We start from the raw sequence: 15683 nt of genomic DNA, 5'->3' as shown, positions 1-15683 counted from the left end.
TAATCATGTCATTAGAAGAGATCTGTGTCCTTCTCTCCATCCCCTGTAAACAATTATGTGTTGCCCTATATCTTCTGAATAACTTCATTCATACTAATAATATGAATCAAAGCAATTCCTGAAAGCTGTTTGTAAGTCAACCATTGTTAGGAGTAGAGACATTTCACTTCATATCCCAAAGTGAGTTATCACATGTAAGTCCATACTTTTAAAGATACCACCCTATTTCAGATTTACAGCCAATTCATCACCCACAAATCTGACAAAAGATATTTTCAAACTGGGAATGCATGACAAGCTGAGGCACCACCTCTCACACAGGGACTTGTACATCCAGAGACGATGAAGTGCTCTAGGGGCCATTGACAGGGAAAACATTCTAGGTATCCGTGATGAAGAAATTCATGTACCAAACAGCTATAATAAAGGCTTATGAAAGGAAATAAGGCCAAGTCTTCAAATGAGTGCTGGAAATGGTTAAAAGCATGAAGCTCAGCTTTATTCGATAACTTTACATAAATAAAATAAGGAAGGAACTTCAAAAGGGAAAGATGTGGCTGGGCATGGTTGCCATAGTAGCAAACCATGCTTTTGCCTTTTTGTCAATTCTTTCTGTATTGGAGGGCAGTGGGGAGAGGCTCTAAGGACTAGAGCTGGAGCCTAGGGGAAGAGCCAAGCGGGGGCTGAGTTGTTTGATCCTGAAAAGAAAAGAAGAAAGAGTTTATCCAGAAAGCGTGCTTAGGGCTTATGAGGAGGCAAAGTGGTGAATGAAGCCTCCCCTGAGAAACAAGTCCAACTGGCAGAGGCTTCCCAGCATGGAGATGTCTGGAAAAAAGGTAAGAAGATGGGGCAGGTAGGAGCTTAGCTAATGGGATGAAATTTTGTGCAGAATAAAAAAGACGAAAGAAAAGGAAAGAATGCAATAATTGAACACACAGTGCTACCCCGAAGGTAGAGGTTTTAACTGAGGACTATAATGAGGTAACAAACATCAAGGCAAGTGTTTGAAACCAGGAACTGCAGATCTGTGACTTGCAAAGGTTTCCCATTCTTTCAAACTAAAATGTTTCTGTTTTCAGTTGTAGGATTTGAGATGAAAGACGCAATGCTGAGTGTTTGCACAGCAGGCCAATCCTCAAATATTCCTGAACCAGCACTCCATGGGGGAGAAGGGAGAGAGGAGAGGCCCTGGGGGAGGAAAAGACTCTCAAGAGTTGGAAATGCAACAGAGTATAGCAGGACGGGGGATCTGTGAGCCTTCTTTCAACCATAAAAATAAAAGTGTTTTAAAAGAATTACCCTTTCAGGCCAGGCACTGTGGCTCACACCTGTAATCCCAGCACTTTGGGAGGCCGAAGCGGGCAGAGTACCTGAGGTCAGGAGTTCGAGACCAGCCTGACCAACATGGAGAAAACCCGTCTCTACTAAAAATACAAAAAAAAGTTAGCTGGGCGTGGTGGTACATTCCTGTAATCTCAGCTACTCAGGAGGCTGAGGCAGGAGAATAGCTTGAATCTGGGAGGCAGAGGTTGCGGTGAGCCGAAATCGTGCCATTGCACTCCAGCCTGGGCAACAAGAGTGAAACTCCATCTCAAAAAATAAATAAATAAAAATAAAATAATTACCTTTTCAGGGTGTTTCTTATTTTTTCCAGGTAATGTAAATTTTCAATCATCTGTATTTCTAAAGACTAAAGAAGGAAAAGGAGACCTTGGTAGTAATGAGTTTATTTTATGCATTCTTTTTCTCGTAATAGTATTTCAGCTTCTACACTTTCTCTATGATGACTCATACACACAAAGGGAATTATCAAATTGAGAAAATCTGTCCTCATAGAGGACAATCTTAGACAAATTCAAATATGTATTGGACAGCAACATCCCCTACAACTTTTTGTTTGTTTGTTTGTTTGTTTGTTTTTGTTTTGTTTTTTGAGAGAGACAGAGTCTTTTTCTATGGCCCAGATTAGAGTGAAGTGGTATGATCTCAGCTCACTGCAACTTCTGCCTCCCTGGTTCAAGCAATTCTCCTGCCTCAGCCTCCTGAGTAGCTGGGACTACAGGTGCCCACCACCGCACCCAGTTAATTTTTGTATTTTCAGTAGAGACAGGATTTCACCACATTGGCCAGGCTCGTCTTGAACTCCTGACCTCAAGTGATCCGCCCACCTCAGCCTCCTAAAGTGCTGGGATTACAGGCGTGAGCCACCACACCTGGCCATCATCCCCTACAACTTTTACGTTGCAAAATTAAATGTTCTTTACCTTTGATTCCCTCTACTCATGCAGTAAATTTACTCCACAGACACTCATGGAGTGCCAACTATATGCCAGTCACCCCATTCCATTCTCTTACTTCTCTAATGTGGCTTACCCATATTCTTCCCGGTCTGATCCCATTTTACAAATATTCTTTCTAAGGCCCCAAACTCAATAAATCTATAAAATTGACTTGATAAAATAAATATAAATAAATCTTAAAAAGAGAAATATATCTTGTTCCTAATTAGGAAGATTCGACATTATAAATGTAGCAAATCTCCCTAATAATATATAACTTCAATTTTGTGTCAATCAATGTCATGGATTGAATTGTGTGCCACTCCGCAAACCCATATGAAGTCAGAACCCCCGGTACCTTCAGAATGTGACCTTATCTGTAATGGGTCATTACAGATGTAATTAGTAAGGCTACAATGAGGTCACACTGGAGTAAGGTGGGCCTCTAATCCAATGTAACTGGTACCATCATAAAGGGGGAATCTGGGGACACAGGCAGGCATACGGGGAAAATGTCAGGTGAACATGAAGAAGGCCGAGAGGCCTGGCATAGATCCTTCCCCACAGTCCTTGGAAGGAACCAACCCTGCCAACACTCTGCTTTTGGACTTCCAGCCTCCAGAACTGCTGAGATGATAAATCCTGTTGTTCCAGCCACCCACTTGGTGGTAGTTTGTTTCAGCAGCTCTAGCACACTCATATGATTAGTGCCCAATCAATAAGCTTTAATGTTTGGAGATCTGAGATTTGAGTCACTTCACAATCTGGTCTCAACCCATTTTTCTGGATTTTTTTAAACTATGACCAAAAAGTGGTATCGACATTCTAGGAATCTACCCCTAGGAAGACATGCGGGAAAGTGCAAAGATTCATGTATATGGGAGAATATACTTGTCAACACTGCTGTAATAAGAAAGTAAGAGAGAGAGAAGGTGGGGGAGAAAATGTAAGCAATGTACAAGTCCAATCCCTAGGGCCTAAAATGGGATACAAACAAATAAATATATTGTTAAACAGGTATAGCTGTTAAGGGAAAAAGGAGGTAGGTCCATCTACCTGGGTTTCAGACAGTAAGAAAAACTAGCAGAAGAGGTAAACCTGGGCATATGCTATGTGAATTAGACCAAGTTAGCCAGAAAGACAGGGACAGAGAGAACATTCCACGTAGAGAGAAAGTCAAGATAGTGGGGTGGCATCGGGAGAGAAAAGCCAGCATCTGGGAGCACTGCCTGGAGTTCTGCAAGGCCAGAGAGCAAGGAGTAGGTTGGGAGGGTACCAGGGGATGAGAGAGAGGTCCAGGGGTCAGCTGAGCCCAGACCAAACTGGGCCTGTACACACTAACTGAAGGCCATCAAAATGGGAGGGAGGTCCACAGAGGCTAAGTCACAGGGGCGTGTGGAGAAAATACCAGCTTTTTTTTTTTTTTTACTAAGTGCTGAACTCTGTGTGTTTGATAATATAATATTATATTAGTACAGTGGCATATATCATTTACAGATGTTTTTTCTTTTTTTTAAAGCCTGAAATAGAAGTTAACAATTGCACTTCTATCTACGTAAATTGGGGTACATGCTCAAAACTGTTTTACTGAAGAGTTAATAAATAAAGTGTGGAGACCACCATATCAGCCTATAGATGTCGAAGTTCATCTTTTCTGTTAAGGCATCCGCTGAGGCTGCAACCTCAACCCAAGAAAGAAAAGGTTGGGAAATGATAACTACAGGCTACAAGGTCTCCTTCTGAAGTCATAAAAATAATCTAAAATTGATGTGGGTGATAGTTGCACAGTTCTGTGAATATACTGAAAAGCATGATTTGCACACTTTAAATTGATAAATTGTGTGGTATATGAATTATTTCTCAATAAAACTGTTACCAAAAAATTCTTAAAAAAAAAAAGAATTAATGAATTATGCTTCCTTACGCACTGACATGCTGCTTCTGATTCTTGGGTCAGTGCAGGCCAAGGAGAGAGCACTGTGATAAATATCTGTGAGGAAACAGACAAGCTCAGGCAGCTGAACCTGCAGGTATAATGTAACTGCAGAATCAGAGACTCAAAAGCTGTGTTTGAGTCTTCGAGCCCCCTCTATCAGACATCACCCTAGCCTCAACCAGTCAGCCTGACCTCTCCAATGAGGGGTGGGAGTTTGCTGGTCCAGCCAACCTAAAGCAAACCTAAAGCTGGAGCTCTAGAAGAAATACAGGAAAGGTACCTCCTATATCATGACTGTAGACACCTCTGTGTAGACACACAGGAGAAAACAATAATGGAAAAGCTCCCAAAAGCTCCTACATTCAATGTACTCTGCATTTTTTACTCCATTTCATTTTTTAAAAATGCTACTCTCAGGCTGGGCGTGGTGGCTCACTCCTGTAATCACAGCACTTTGGGAGGCCAAGGCAGGCAGATCACCTGAAGTCAGGAGTTTGAGACCAGCCTGGCAGGCATGGCAAAACCCTGTCTCTACTAAAAATACAAAAATTAGCTGGGCATGGTGGTGTATGCCTGTAATCCCAGCTACTCAGCAGGCTGAGGCAGGAGAATCTCTTGAACCCAGGAGGCAGAGGTTGCAGTCAGCGGAAATCACGCCACTGCACTCTAGCCTGGGTGACAGAGGGAGAACCTATCTCAAAAACAACAACAAAAAAAAATGCTACTCCCAACCCACTAGCTTGATTTCATTACCCTTGTAAGGGTCACATCCAGCAGTGTGAAAATCACTGTTCTAGAGGTAAGTTGGTAAGACAGACAGACATTTGTCTCAATATGCTCGTCTCCATGGTCCCGCATTTTCAGGATCCAGAATTAATCTACTCAACAAGAATTTTCCTTCAGTTTAATAAAAGATGTGACGATTAACATATGTTCTGTATTATGAAAACAGATTTTAAGAGCAGATGTGTAATTCCCAGCTCCATTACTTTATTAAAAAAGAGTACTTGGTTTTCCTTGAAGATTCCATGAATCATAGTCATCTAGTTTGGATTGACATCACTGCATTAATAATAAAAACAGTATTTTGCTGCCCAAAGTTTGTCTTCTTTCCAGATATAGACAAGAATGGTGATCCTGTTAAAGAAGCAGATATCAGTATTTAACTCAACTTGCCAAAAGTCCTCGTAGTCTTTTCTCAAAACACTCACTCCTCTTGAAACGCAATGAATAAATTTAGTTGTTGCTGGATTTTGGAAGCGCTGTTTGTTCACTGTTGAGAAAGGGTCTCACTCTATCACTCAGGCTAGAGGGTACAGTTAGCGGCCATCTCAGCTCACTGCAGCCTCAACTTCCTGGGCTCAGGTGATTTTCCCACATAAGCCTCCCAAGTAAGTAGGACTACAGGCACACGCACTATGCCCAGCTAATTGTTTATATTTTGTGTAGAGACAGGGTTTCACACCATGTTTTGTTGCCCAGGTTGGTCTCAAACTCCTGGGCTCAAGTGATCCACCCGCCTCAGCCTCCCAAAGTGCAGGAGTTACAGACAGGCATGAGCCAGCACACCTGGCCCAATGAATAAATTTAACCTTCAAATTTGTCTCTAATGTCTCCATGACACTGATCTGTGCCAGAATCTTTAACTTGGAATCACACACATACACATCCTTAAGTCACTTTTCCTTTTCCTTTCATGATAATTCAAATTTCTGAGGCCACTTACCACTTTCAAAGAAACTTCGAAAGATCATGAAAATATTAAGGATTTTATCATTGATCTTTATATAAAGTGTTACCAATTGGATTTATATACAGGCTTTTCCTGGTTTAATCGTAAATACATGGCTTATTTCTTTAAATTCCTTCTAATTGCCTAAGGGTTCATGCAGTTGTCTTCCAACACTTACTCAGTACATCTGTGCATTTGTTCACCATTTCAGAAAGGTTAGAGGATGTGTGGCACATTCACTCATTAGCTAGTATAAAAATAAAGCAATCAGCATTCAAAGCTCACTTCATTCCAGCTGTTCCCATCTGTCCTGTGAACACTGACTTCTAAAAGTTACGGTTCCATTAACTACGTATATTTGTGAATCTCTGAGAATGCCTTTCCCTTCTCTAATGGTTAGAAATTAAGTCTTTGATCTATTGAACAAACACTTCTGTAGGACACTAATAGACTCAGAGGTTTCAACACTGCAACACAACTAGGAAGGTGAGTCTAAACCCCCATACCCTGCTGCATCGCCCCTTACTCCCTTTCCCTCATCATGCCACCCAAATCTCACAGGCCCCATCTGTGCTTCAAAAACCAATGACTAACAGAATAGAGACTTTTCTCCCCACGATGTTCCCATTGAACCTGCAGTTGAGAATCATTCTCCTCATCTTCAGTTTTGAAAATAGACTGACAGCAACCCTCAAACCCTTTGACCAGAAGTACCTATTGTAGCACAATTACTCAATGTACTGCGGCTTCAAACTGTAATTCTTTAGGGAAACTTCATTCTGTTATATTTGAGCTTTTAGTTCTTTCCACAATTGCAATTCTCTAGGAACTCATTCACAGAGGAAAATAAAACCCACTTTAAGTTGATATATATTTATCTCAGCCACAAAGAGCCAAAGTCCTCCAAAGAGCATTTGTTTCACTGAACTGTTCTGGGAATGCATCCTGGAAGAGAAAGGTACTGCCAAGACCAACAGATAATAAAGCAAGATAGAAAGGTCAGTAGCTACCCTCATCTCCAGAATGCACAGACACTCTAATCTCAGGCCATTGGTGCAAAATTAATTTCCACTTTTAGGCTAAATAAATTTTATTTGAAAGTATCATGGAAAGATACAGGTCACTGGATAAACAGATAAGGAAACCTTCACATACTTCTATGCTTTTCTTGAATACCTAATTGGAGGAACTAATTGTAACAATCCACTTTTACTGTTTTTCTTGAAAATATTAGCAGTGCTTCACTTGCGATTTTCATTGCCAAAAAATTTGATGACAATTCCACAGGTGCCTATGATCCTTCCTGCTTTATGGTTACATTACAGAGGTTCGTCTCAGAAGATGGCAATGGCTTTCTGCCTAAGTAAAGCTTGGGAACACAGAATGGTAAAAGTTCACCTTTCACAGACAATCAATCAACTGTTGTCAATCAGAGGCTTCAGATATAAATAGGCTTCCTATAAGTTTAATAAAGAATGTGGGTCGGGTACAGTGGTTCACACCTGTAATCCCAGCACTCTGGGAGGCTGAGGTGGATGCATCATGAGGTCAGGAGATCAAGACCATCCTGGACAACATGGTGAAACTAAAAATACCAAGCTAAAAAAAATTAACCTAGCGCAGCGCATGACAGGCGCCAGTCGCTGTAGTCCGTCCAGCTACGCAGCCGAGGCTGAGGCAGGGAGCAATTCCGTGACGCGTGCGGAGGTGGGAGGTTACAGTGAGCCGACGATTGCGACCACTGCACTGCCAGCCTGGGTGAAGGCAGAGCGAGACTCCCCCATCGTCAAGAAAAAAAAACAAAAAAAAGGAGAAGAATGGGAAAAGGAAAATGTTGAATATTCTCTTCATGCGCCTACAAAAGCACACAGTGGTTATTGAGCAAGATGCTGAGCTAGAAGAAGTTGGTGCCTTTGTCAATAAATAACTCAGCTCTTTAATCTCAGTCTGGTGGCCTGGTCATCACATCAGACTGTGGATGGTCAGATTTTGGCAAAATATTACCCACAAGCAGATTTCTTTTATGGGGACTATATCCTTAACCACTAGAGAAGAGATTATCCTAAGAGCTATTCAAATCCCCAATGTTGAGCAAGACTGAAAATCCCATTGCTGTGATGACCAATTCAGAGGGCACTGAGGGTTCTCAGGATGCCCCTCTTTAGGGCTGATGGAACCTCATGCTGTTGTACTTGGCAAGGGCTTATGCTTGTGTTGGCACTTTTGTTCTCACAGTTATTGGGGAAGGGAAAGGCCACTGTGATATGTTGACCACCCTAATGAGAGGTAGAGAGTAGAGATTCCCAGACAAAGACGCCACTGTGCTGGCCAATGAAGAGACACCACAGGCATGGCCTGACACCAACCAAATAGTTCAAGGTCCACTGACCGACCCTTAAGATCAAACTCATATATTGATTTTCCTCAACATTCTGTAATTGTATTTCAGGCTTACGTTCTCAATGAAACATTAAGAAACGTATTCTATGCTCTGTACTATATATATATATATACACATATACACACATACATATATTTCAGTCATATGTAACATGACTGAAAAGTCACCAAAAAGCTGTTTAGGAGTAGCAAAAATAGAACTTTGTACAAAGACTACCTGCCAGAACATAAACTCAAACCAAATGAATCTCTACATTTTTGGAACTATTCAGAGTCACAGAAATTGGAAGCGCTCTTCAATCTCTGAGCCATCTCTTGCACACATTTCAGCTCTCTTCAGTCCCACTGACAATACCTATCCAGATAGGAATATCTGCACTGTCCATAATCACAGAGTTTTCTCTGACAGATGTAGCCTCTTCTATGATTCAGTTTGAGTTAAGTCTAGCCAGCTTGCCTTTCCTTGAGTCTATGAGTTTTAAGTGAGCATATTCCTCAAGATATCAAGACAAAGTATGCAATATAGAAAGAAATTACTGAGTTGCTTATATGAATAGTTCTGTAGCCCTGAGGCCAGGCAAACTCCCTCACATCCTTCACAGACTGGAATCAGACGCTCAGCAGCACTTGTTCTACGGGCCTCTCTCATCCAAGTTGCTCCCTTGGTTAATTGAGAACATTCCATTTTATCTGGCAGAAGAGCTTTCCTTTACCAGGTGTATTTCCGATGTTTACAGAAAAGAGTTTAGCCGTTGCTTACAAATACTGTAAATTAACAGATCTTCGTTTCTCCTAGGATATGGTACTTTTGGATCACATGTGAAGGTTTAAAAAAATACAGCTGCCCTGGCTTCCTGAAATCTGGAAAGATTTACAACATGAAAGAAGAATGGTTTCATTGGATAATAATCCATCTGCAATAAGAACAAAGTCCATACTACTATTAAATGTGTTTATCCACTGATTCATCTGAATATTCCTTGATTTGCTTTAAGTACCATAATCAAATGTTTTTATTTAATTCAACAATGATTCAGGAAAAGCAATTTGGAATCTCACAGGTGGTCTGAATTCACTGTGTTGGTTACATTTGATGCACTTCCCAGAGCAGAAAGAAAAAAAAATCCAATATGATTTTTTTTTTCTCTTTACCTTAGAGCATGAGACATGAAGCTTTTACGAGGGAAATCATTTCCCGAAAGTGAAACCGTTGCTTGCTAGCTTATGTTTCCATTTAAACAAATCTCTAACTAAACACATATGAAAAATGATAGGACCCTTCCTTTGATAAAAATCTAGTATCCAATATTGGCAGGCAAAGTTTAAGTCACTTCCTGAATTGCTAAACAAACAGCTACATAAAAGAATCACCCAGTACTTTTGTATGTTTCCCTTTCATTTACTTAGCAATTCGTTTCTTCAAATTAAACATCTTAGTTTTCCAGCAATTATTGTTTACGCCAGTTAAATGATTGATGTATAATAATGTAATTACATGTGATACAATAGAGGGAGGAAGGGGTAGGATATGTGTGCAGTTTAAATGATTAAAATTCAATCCATAGTTAATTTCCATACTGCATTATTATAACAAGTGTGCATCTGTGTGGAGCTATATTTAGATTTCTGAGTGTTACAGAGTCTTTCTTTGTCAACACAACCAAAATGAAGAGAGAGTACCTGTTTGAAAAATGCAGGTCATTTCAATCCACAATGGTAACCCACACAGATGAGTTCTCAACTATCTGTGAAATCAGCTAGTTGGTTAACTAGTTGGTTATACACTCAGTTAATTCCTTCATCCATTTGCTCCACGAACACATATTTGAGCCATGTGTGTGCTGGGGAATATGCTAAGCATGCATACAAAAGTGGGCAAGAATAGACGCTGATGCTAAGTGGCCAAACTTGTGTCTTTTGTAAAATGTATCTTTGATGGTTTGTACCAGTCCATCTGTCCTTTTTTATTTTTATTTTTTTTATTTATTTATTTTTGAGACAGGGTCTGGCTCTGTTGCCCAGACTAGAAGGCAGTAACATGATCATGGCTCACTGCAGCCTCAACCTCCCAGGTTCAAGTGATCCTCCCGCCTCAGCCTCCCAAGTAGCTGAAACTACAGGTGCACATCACCATGCCTGGCTAATTTTTGTATTTTTTGTAGAGATGCGGTTTCACCATGTTGCACCAGACTGGTCTTGAACTCCTGAGCTCAAGTGATCTGCCCACCTCGGCCTCCCAAATTGCTGGGATTACAGACATGAGCTACCACACCCAGGCTATTTTAAAATTAATGTCTAAGAGAAAGAATCACAGCTCTTGTGGTCTCGGTGTTCCCACTAACCCAAGAGTTTAGGGACAGAAAGAGACAAAGAAGCAAAACCATTTCTGAGTCTAATTACTCTCTATTTCCTTAGCAGATATCCCACATCAAAAACAAACAACAGCAGCAAAAACCTATAAAATTAAAATTGCTTATACCATTATTAGTTTATACTAGCAAACTACTTTATATTAGCAAAGTGGATATTTAATATCAATTTCTTAAAAGACTTTCAATCTTTAAGAAGTTAAAATAAAACCAAGAAAAGAAAACGAGTATTAGATACAACTTTGCAACCTAAGCTCCTAAATGAAATGGCACTATTCAGAAATCAAAACTCCCCACCATTTAGAAATGCATTTTTAAAATATCTGTGAAAGATCCTGTTTCTAATTTGTTTTCCAAATCCCATGCATATTTTAGATGTTGAGGGTGGGGAGGAAGAAAAACTCCAAATATTTAATGCAAATTCCACTCCCACCTTCATTTTTCCTCATATTAAAACTAAGGCACAATGGTGTCTTTTACCAAAGGGAAAAAAATGACCGATTGGAGAGAAAGCATGCCCTAAGTTTTTAAGTCTTTCTTTATAGAAACTCAGAAACAGGACAATAAGAAAGAGGATTGGCCAAGGAAACTAAGACAAATACCAATATTTTTAAAAATACATTAATTAGATCTTTGCTTAAAACATTGCTAATAGATTTAAATTATAAAGAAGCTTTTCGGTTTTCATTTTTCACCGAAATACAAGCAAATTTCATTTTTCATTGATGACTATAAAACCAGGATTTCTACATCTTCTCCTAGTAAATTAATTTCTACCCGAGACAGAAGCTGAATTAAAAATCCCTAGCAATACATGGCATCTTTGATTTTTCACAGTGAAGTGTTGGGAAGAGGGGTTCATGTCATTCATACCTACAAATGCAACACCAAGGGAAAGAGATCTCCACACTATGAAAGAGAAGTAAAATCGAACATGAAGGAAAAGAATCTGTGAACAATCAGAATCAAAGACTTAAGACCAAACTTCTTATTCTGCCACATATTCATATTCAGTATCATTTTAAAAGTTTTTAAGAACATCATTAATTTCTGTTATATTTAGTCACCATAGAAATAGGTCTGCTATATTATCAATAATAGATCATGGGCCAGGTACAGTGGCTTATACCTATAATCCCAGCACTTTGGAGAGGCAGAGGCGGGTGGATCACCTGAGGTCAGGAGTTCGAGATCAGGTTGGCCAACGTGGCAAAACCCCATCTCTACTAAAAATACAAAAATTAGGTGGGCGTGGTGGTGTGTGCCTGTAGTCCTGGCTACTTGGGAGGCTGAGGCAGGAGAATCGCTTAAACCAAGAGGTGGAGGTTGCAGTAAGCCTAGATTGTGCCACTGCACTCCAGCCAGGGTGCCAGAGTAAGACGCTGTCTCAAAAAAATAAATATATAAATAATAGACCATGGTATTTTTTCTGTATTTTATAGAACATAAAATTCTAGGAGATTATTATATCTCAGGCCAAAGAAACCCAGTGGCACCATTTAGGGACATTTACCAATACTGGTTCACATAACAAATTGCTCTGCTAAGTACAGGCAGTTTTCACACTTCTGACAGGTTTTACTCTTGAGGAAAGCATTGAAGTCAAAAGTATTTCTGTAGGATGTGATTTTCCCATAGAAACATTGTTTTAGTTAGATACCAGTTTCCTGATTAAAGACCTTAAAAAATAAAATTACTACGAAGACCCTATTTAATCACCTAAAAAAGATATAACTAAGCATTAAATAATATTTTCTTTAAATTTGTTAATTATAGAGGGGAAACTAATAAAATTAATGCTCAAGTTTATTTAATAATTTTTTAAATGTCTTCTTGTTACTTCTTCCTTTCCTCCAGCAGGTGTAAATTACAAAGTATAGGAACACTACCTTAATCATGAAGCATCAAGCAAATTGCCTAGTGTACAGGAGATGCTCAGTAAGGAAACTGAACAAATCACCAAGTGAATTAATAAAGTTTTCTGGAGAAACTCATGCAAGGATGTTGCCCTCGTCCCTTTTTTTTTTTTTTTTTTTTGAGATGGAGTTTCGCCCTGTCGCCCAGGCTGGAGTGCAATGGCACAATCTCGGCTCACTGCAACTTCCACCTCCTGGGTTCAAATGATTCTCCTGCCTCAGCCTCTGGAGTAGCTGGGAGTATAGGCATGCACTACCATGCCTGGCTCATTTTTTTGTATCTTTAGTAGAGACGGGGTTTCACCATGTTAGCCACGCTGTTCTCTAACTCCTGATCTTGTGATCTGACTACCTCAGCCTCCCAAAGTGCTGGGATTATAGGCATGAGACACTGCACCCAGCCCCCTTTTTTAAAATTTTTTTTAATTTTTTTTTTTTTTTTTTTTTAATGAGACAGCATCTTGCTCTGTCATCCAGGCTGCAGTGCAATGGCATAATCACAACTCACTGTAGCCTTGACCTCCCGGGCTCACGCAATCCTCCAACTTCAGCTTCCTGAGCTGGGACAACAGGCACACACCACCACACCCAACTAATTCCTTTATTTTTTTTGTAGAGATGGGGGTTTCACCATGTTGCCCAGGCTGGTCTCAAACTCCTGGGCTCAAGCGATCCATGCGCCTTGGCCTTCCAAAGTGGGATTACAGGCATGAGCCACGGCACTGGTCCCCTTTTTGAACCCCTTTCTACCACGTAAATTTTGCTTGTTGTAGGTATTAGAAATCGCTTGGTGTTTTTCCTATAGTGGACACTGCAATTATGTCCCCATCTGACTTGAGAACAAAAATCTGCATGTACTGAATCAGAGCATGACTTGGTGGAATTCAAGTTTGTCCTGGAGAGAATAAGAAACCACACCATCTGCATGCTGAAGGGTACATCTTCCATGTATTCTATTCCTAGCCTCCCAACGGCGCTCCCAGTGTTTCTCTTTAGTCAAAGGAGTCTGGCTTTTCCCTGACAGATGCTCCCCTAACCCTTAAACCAAAGCAGTATTACTTCAAGCATGATCTGTGAATTGATCACTACTGGTTCATGGCATTGTACATTACAGGATTGAGAATCCACATTTACAGCAGTCTGGCCATCACCACCACATCCAAGTCATGTGATGGCAGGACTCATCTTGCTGAACGAGATGTAAATCTGTTTAGGTGTTGGCCAGCTGGCCTGGGCGAGGTGCATGTGATGCAAGCAGCACGCTGATCCTGTGCAGTCAGCCCTGTATTACAGCGGATTGGAAATTAAAAAAAACAAAAGCAAAACAAACAAACAAAAATAGTCCTTCACTGCAGAAATCTGAAAAGCTCTGTAATAAAAAGGCACAAGCCAGCCAGGCACAGTGGCTCACGCTGGTAATCCCAGCACTTTGGGAGGCTGAGGTGGGTAGATCGCTTGAGGCCAGGAGTACAAGACCAGCCTGGCCAACATAGTGAAACCCTGTCTCTACTAAAAATACAAAAATAGCTGGGTGTGGTGGCGGGCGCCTATAATCTCAGCTGCTCGGGAGGCTGAGGCAGAAGAATCACTTGAACCCGGGAAATGGAGGTTGCAGTGAGCAGAGATTATGTCCAGCCTGAGTAACACAGCAAGACTGTCAAAAACAAAAGAAAAGAAAAGAAAAGAAAAATTAAAAGGCACAAGCACTGTAATCACACAGGACCAGGTATGAGTCTTTGCTCCACTACTCGCCTGACAATGTGGCCCGAATAAGTTCCTTTACTTCTCTGAACCCGCATTCTCTCATCTGTGCAGATAAGGATGAAGGAGGGTACAACTCTGTTCAATGAGCAGCTTCCTCATGCCATGAAATGTTCAGTTTTAATATCTGTTCAATACAAGGGTCAATCACATACTTGAAAATACTTTGGATGTGTTTTATTCCACAGCTGTATGAAAAAAAAAAGAAAGGTAGCTGTTTGGGGAAAACAGCTATCCTGCAATAAAACAATGAATGCCCCCAGCACTTTCTCACATTCCAGCTAGAAGATATTTTGGTAACAAATTCAGTGTATCATGGACTGGATATGGATATGACCATCCAGTGGTGACTGCAGGGCCCAGACTTAAACCACATGTGACAATTTACTTTGGGCCATTGTGAAAGCAAAAAATTCTCAACTGCATCCAACAACAGCTAAAGACCTAAGGACAGTTTTCGGGAACTGCTTTAATGACTTACAGTCATAAGCAAAAAGAAAAAAAAAAGATGCCCAGAAGAAGAAGAGGGAAAAAACTGAATTTACATGGAACAGAGAGGTAAACACAGATAACTTCAACTAGCCGGCATAGGACCCTCCTGGCCACTCTGTAAATGAAAAACAAAAACCTTTCCTCATTGTCGTGAAGTCCACCTACAATACACCAATCTCAGTATCTAGCAAAAGCAGAGAGCAAATAAAAGTTCCCTTTCGATCCTTCCCATGCTATGTATGCCTGTAAAATTGTGCTTTAATTCTTTCCTCTTTAAGTTAATTCCATTACAGTTTCCTTTCTATCTGTTACAAATGCCATCTGGGTGGAAGCCTAATGATATGTCAGTGTCACCACTTACAATGGTTCTGAAATTTTTTTCACCCTCAATCAGCAACAGTCCCCAAGGACTGCTGGCTAAAAACAGGAAAGCCCAGTAATGCCAAGGCTGATTTATAACATCAGCATCAAGCTCCAGCTCAGGCTCCTTGCACACTTCTGGCTCCTGTTTCACTAGTTGAGTGAGAGGTCACTTGGGTCACATAGGACCTTACAAGGTTTCTGGGGAGAATAATAGTTTTTCTGTATTCCTTCCTTACACAAGGCAGCTGATCAGCACTACTGTCTAGACATGCAAAGATATTTTTCATGGACACAAACAGGTTGGTGTTTTGTTTTGTTTTGTTTAAGTGAGAAAGGGATTTACTTTTATTTTAAAGCATGCACACAGCTACAGTAGGCCTTCTGGAAAGCCTTCTTAAAAGAAGATTTGTGTGTCAAGCTCACATTCAGAAATAA

The 15683-nt window shown here is 40.5% G+C and overlaps 1 long non-coding RNA gene across 1 annotated transcript in view; it reads right to left on the bottom strand.

The window, feature by feature from the left end:
• Nucleotides 1–5190: 5190 nt before the first annotated feature.
• Nucleotides 5191–15683, bottom strand: part of LOC108516966 (uncharacterized) — a 28900-nt gene continuing 18407 nt past the window's right edge. Inside the window, exon 3 of the long non-coding RNA XR_001881964.1 lies at nt 5191–5352. This is a non-coding gene — a long non-coding RNA (uncharacterized LOC108516966). The remainder of the gene's footprint in view (nt 5353–15683) is intronic.

The sequence above is a fragment of the Rhinopithecus bieti genome, unplaced genomic scaffold, assembly GCF_001698545.2.
Source record: "Rhinopithecus bieti isolate Rb0 unplaced genomic scaffold, ASM169854v2 scaffold_2339, whole genome shotgun sequence".
Taxonomy (NCBI): Eukaryota; Metazoa; Chordata; class Mammalia; order Primates; family Cercopithecidae; genus Rhinopithecus; species Rhinopithecus bieti.
The sequence above is the reverse complement of the archived record's forward strand: the minus strand, read 5'-3'. Positions and strand labels throughout refer to the sequence as shown.